We start from the raw sequence: 6,000 nt of genomic DNA on the forward strand, positions 1-6,000 counted from the left end.
CTTGCTGTAGGATCCCCTTTCGTTCTAAAAGCAAATTGGTTTCTGTGACAAGCTTTATGTTCACCTAAGTAGCAACTGATAAATTTTACTACATACATACCCTAGGAGCAAACATAGTGGTTTCCTTTCCCCTCCTCCCTCGGGCATTATTAACAAGTAGCCAAAAACACTAAAGACAAAGGGGAAAGCAGGTGAGCAAGGTGTCACTCACCATGACCATTGCATTCAATTTTTATTATTTTATAGTGAAATATTCTATATTTCAAATGCTCAAACATTCTTCATGGTGAGGAATGTTTAAAGGACTCTAGAATTGACATGTGCATAATTTGTAAACTAAATCTTTAGCCTATTATAAGCATTATAAGCCTATTATAAGCATTATAAACTTTCATCTATATAAATAGACAATGTAGATATCTGTCTTCACACCCTTCTTGGTGGCAGCCGTGTTTGAAAAGATGAGAGTAAGCAGGGGCTAGAGCCAGTCGAAATTTGTAGGTTGTCCACAACTCTGTAGTTATACCCATCTTTCTAAATTCCACAGATTTGGCACTTCTAGGACAGCAGGAGCTTTTCTCATTAGGACCATGTTATCTGCTCCTAAGAACTGAATGCTCCCAGGAGATAAAAGTTTAGAGCAACACTGTAAAAAGAGGAGCCAAATATTCTGCCTCTTAGAGATGCCTGTGTGTTGGGACATCCCCTGAACAGCACAGCCATCATTCACTGATGGACGAAGCCACGTCTGTATAAACTCTGAGATGTTCACAAGCATCCCATTCTGTGGAAGCCAGAATCCACGATGATGGGCAGGATCGCATGTGGGCTCCACTGCAGGGTGGCCTATGTGAACTTAACCCCTAACATCTGATGCTTTGGGCTGTCTGGCCTTCAAGCGTGATGCGTTGGCGTCTGCAGTTAGAGCCCAGCCTTTTGTTTCTGATTTAGAAAGTCTAGTATGTCCCTGCCTACTCATTCCCACTTGGGCTCTGCCTGTTCTCACTGACTCAACACTCCTTAGCCTCACTCTGTTTATCGGAAACTTCTAGAATCCCTGCCCTCTTCAAGTCAGTCGTGAAATGCCAGGAATCGGTCCTCCGGTTCATCTAAGTAGGTCACTAAATCAAATAGCATTCCTTCCCTTTAAAGAATATAAAGCATAATTGCTTTTACCTACAGAGGAACTCAATCCCCATTTAGCACGCCCTGCATTCTGCCTTGCAAGATTTTTATTAACATGTATGTGCAGCTGTGACGTTTGCTATTATAAGCAGATTTAATAGGAAAGAAAAGAAGAAAATGCAAACCAGAAGTCTAAAAACTAAGTCTATGATCCAAATCCGCTTTGCCTTGGGGAACAATCAATCAGTTAGAATGTAGGGGTCTTTGACTATGAGTTCAGAGCTGCATGGAAGTACATTAACCCTTCATTAATTTCCAGTTATCAATATTTGTGTAAGTAGAGAAAAACAGGAAATGATGTTCTAACCAAATCAAACCTGACCAGGCTTGATACCTTCAGGTGGACGAATATGAACTATGACAACCACAAAGCTAGGAAAGGAAATCAAGCTAGCAGAAGGGAAAGCTCTTCATAAATCCAGTAAATTAATTAGCGGGAAGAATGGTGAGTGAGCCAAGATTGAGTTTGTGTCAGGATTGATGTTTTTAACCAAAAGAGACATAAATTTTTCTGAGATGTCTCTCAGATTTTTCATCTGAACTGATGTCAGTTTGTCATTAAGACAAATTGTTCTTACACTAATTATACTCTTACCCTTAGAAAGGAATTTTTATGACACATTGCAGGGCTGAAAAAATCAAAACTTAGAGACTAAATGAAAGCAATAATTTACCTATCTAACCTATAAATGAGAGTTTGCTGTACATAATTATATTAAAGAAACAATGAGTCCATATGCAAGCAGCTATCTAATAAAACTTCTTTTAAAAACTACATATTCACTTTGCATTAATGTTTTATGCAGTTAACTTCCAAACTGAAAAGTAACCATACAGATAACATGGAGCAACCAAGTCAAGCAATGACTATTTTTAAACACCTTAATCTTTCTTGCCTTGGTTTCAGAGCTGAGGCAGTCATCCTGCAGCTCTAATGGAAAGGTCCAGAAACACTGGTCCTCATCCCCTGAGCCCTGCCACAGGCTTAGGCACTTAAAATCTCCAGGATTCTTACTATTTGGGGAAAAACTTAAAATGATTTCTATTTAAGTTGTTCTGAGGAGACTTCTCATTGACTTACAACCAAGCCATCTTTTATTTATGAAACTTATTTTGATTGACGTATAGTTGATTTACAACATTCTGTAGCTTCCATGGACAGCACAGTGATTCAAGTTATATATGTGTATATATTCCTTCTCACAGTCTTTATTTCATTATGGTTTATCACAGGATATTGAATATAGTTCTCTCTGATATACAGTAGGAGCTTGTTGTTTATCCATTGTATATATAATAGTTTTCATCTGCTAATCCCAGATTCCTAGTCCATCCTCCCCTATCCCCCTCCCCCTTGTCTGTTCTCTATGTCTGTGAGTCTGTTTTTTAAATGACATTCAGCTTCAGGGTGGGCTTTCCTGGTGGCTCAGATGGCAAAGAATCTGTCTGCAATGCAGGGGACCTGGGTTCAATCCCCGAATATGGAAGATCCTCTGAAGAGGGGATCCCACTCCAGTATTCTTGCCTGGAGAATCCCATGGACAGAGGAGCCTGGCAGGCTATATAGTCCATGGGGTCGCAAAGAGTCGGACACGACTGAGTGACTAGCTCTTTTACTGTTTTTCGGCTTCAGGGCAGTTTGAAAGTTGAAAGTGAAAGTTGTGTCTGACTCTTTGTGACCCCATGGACTCACAGTCCATGGAATTCTCCAGGCCAGAATACTGGAGTGGGTAGCCTTTCCCTTCTCCAGGGGATCTTCCTAACCCAGGGATTGAACCCAGGTCTCCCGCATTGTGGACAGATTCTTTACCAGCTGAGCCACGAGGGAAGCCTTCAGGGCAGTAAAACAAGGTAAAATGGAATTCCCATGCAGCAGAGGTAAGAATGAGAACCGGAAATTCAGGTATTGACTATAATCAGAAGCCCAATGGAGGCAGTAGTTGGATCCCAGAGAATTCCGTGGGCAGAAGCTTTGGGGTTGATCAGCGCAGCTTCACATCCTCCATAGAAACTGGAGAAAATAGGACCAAAGATGAAAGAGCTGGGCACTTAAAGAAAATAAAAAAGTAACTCATTATTAGATCTCAACCAAAGGTCAGGTTTCCTCCAGGAGAAAGATTGCCTCATGTGCTTGGCCACAGAAGCTCCTCAAAGCCTTCCAGGACCAGAGGATGAGAAGTAAACCATGGGAGCTAGGAACTCTGGGTCATTTTATATACTTTGGAAATAATCAGTAATATGAAGCATGAACCCTACTCCTTAGAGGTGCAAACAAGTAGTATTGGTGGTGTTGGTGTTAACTTGGTTAAGATTATCTGGTAGTTGTATCAATGATCAACCCTGCATTTTGTCTGCTAGATAAGAGTCATCATAGTGAATGTTGTTGTTTGTATCATGTGTGGGGTGGGTGGGAGACTTGGAGCTGCCGTATGACGCTGTCACACACTCTTCCTACAGTGGTGCTTTCCTGTAGCTTGGTTTCCACCCTGCCTTCCATCAACTTCAGTGCTTTCCATCTGGAGACAGACTTTGGCCTGCTCAGGCTCTGAGTGCTTTAATGCACCCCAGGGCTTCCCAGGTGACACAGTGGTAAAGAATCCACCAGCCAGTCCAAGAGCCAAAGGAGACACTGATTCCATCCCTGGGTCAGGAAGATCCTCTGCAGGAGGAAATGGCAATCCACTTCAGCATTCTTGCCTGGGAAATCCCATGGACAGAGGAGCCCGGTGGGCTACAGTCCATGGGTCTCAAAGAGCCAGACACAACTGAGAAGCTGAGCACGCATGCACAGTATATGATGGGAAATATGATCAGTGGAGAATGGCTCTGGCCAGTCTCCTGAGGGCACTCTTGCTTTTCCACGTGGGATTCCCATTGCTCTTCTCAAGTCTTCAGGAAGAAGCCACTAGTCTTGGGTCTCCTTCAACCTGACAGATAGCAAAGCTCTAGAGACAACAGGCGTGTTTTCTTCAGAGGGATGAAAATGGAAATTGCAGTGCAAAGTCTATAAAGCAATGTACCCTTTTTTTGCCTACCTGGCAGAAAATGAAACAAACAAGACAGGTAGCAACACGATGCAATGGCAACATGAAGTGTCCAGTGTAGGGTCCCATAGTGCATCAAAACCATCCCCAAGAAAAAGAAATACAAAAAGGCAAAATGATTGCTTGAAGAGGACTTACAAATATCTGAGAAAAGAAGACAAGTGAAAGGCAAAGTAGAAAAGGAAAGATAGATCCATGTGAATGCAGAGTTCCAAAGAATAGCAAAGAAAGATAAGGAAGCTTTCCTCGGTGATCAGTGCAAAGAAATGGAGGAAAAAAGTAGAATGGGAAAGATGAGAGATCTCTTCAAGAAAATTAGAGATACCAAGGGAACTTTTTCATGCAAAGATAGGCTTAATAAATGACAGAAACGGTATGGACCTAACAGAAGCAGAAGATATTAAGAGGAGTCAAGAATACACAAAAGAAATATACAAAAGAGATCTTAATGACCCAGAAAATCACTATGGTGTGACCACAGACATTCTGGAGTCTGAAGTCAAGTGGGCCTTAGGAAGCATCACTACGAACAAAGTTAGTAGAAGTGATAAAATTCCAGCTGAGTTATTTCAAAAACTGAAAGGTGATCCTGTGAAAGTGCTGCACTCAGTATGCCAACATATTTGGAAAGCTCAGCAGTGGCCACAAGACTGGAAAAGGTGAATTCTCATTCCAATCCCAAAGAAAGGCAATGTCAAAAAGAATGTTCAGACTATGGCACAATTGCACTCATCTCACATGCTAGTAAAGTAATGCTCAAAATTCTCCAAGCTAGGCTTCAACGGTATGTGAACCATGTGAACTTCCAGATATCCAAGCTGCATTTAGAAAAGGCAGAGGAACTAGAGATCAAATTGCCAATATCTGTTGGATCATTGAAAAAGCAAGAGAATTCCAGATAAACATATATTCCTGCTTCATTGACTATGCTAAAGCTTTCGACTGTGTGAATCACAAAAAACTGTGGAAAATTCTGAAAGAGATGGGAAAACCAGACCACCTTACCTGCCTCCTGAAAAATCTTTATGTGGTCAAGAAGCAACAGTTAGAACTGGACATGGAACAACAGACTGGTTTCAAATCGGGAAAGGAGTACGTCAAGGCTGTATATTGTCATTCTGCTTTTTTAACTTATATGCAGAGTATGTCATATGAAATGCCGGGCTGGATGAAGCACAAACTGGAATCCAGATTGCCGGGAGAAACATCAATAACCTCAGATATTCAGATGACCCTATCCTTATGGCAGAAAGTGAAGAGGAACTAAAGAGCCTGTTGATGAAGATTAAAGACGAGAATTTTAAAAATTGGCTTAAAACTCAATGTTCAAAAAACTAAGATCATGGCATCTGGTCCCATCACTTCATGGCAAATAAATGGGAAAACAATGGAAACAGTGACAGACTATTTTCTTGTGCAGGTGGTGACTGCAGCCATGAAGTTAAAAGACACTTGCTCCTTGGAAGTAAAGCTATGACCAACCTAGACAGAGGATGAGATGGTTGGATGGCATCACCGACTCAATGAACGTGAGTTTGAGCAAGCTCCGGGAGATGGGGAAGGACAGAGAAGCCTGGCATGCTGCAGTCCATGGGGTCACGAAGAGTTGGACACAGCTGAACAATGAACAACAAATAGTGCGTCATGAGGGATCACAGCTGTAGCCCCTAAACCGCATCTGAGGAGGGCTCCAGCATTGAGTCACAGAAAGGAACATCTCAGCTGAGTGAAGACACATGCAAAAAGCATTTGGGGACAGTGAGTCAGGTGG

The sequence above is a fragment of the Cervus elaphus genome, chromosome 5 (assembly GCF_910594005.1).
Source record: "Cervus elaphus chromosome 5, mCerEla1.1, whole genome shotgun sequence".
Lineage (NCBI taxonomy): Eukaryota > Metazoa > Chordata > Mammalia > Artiodactyla > Cervidae > Cervus > Cervus elaphus.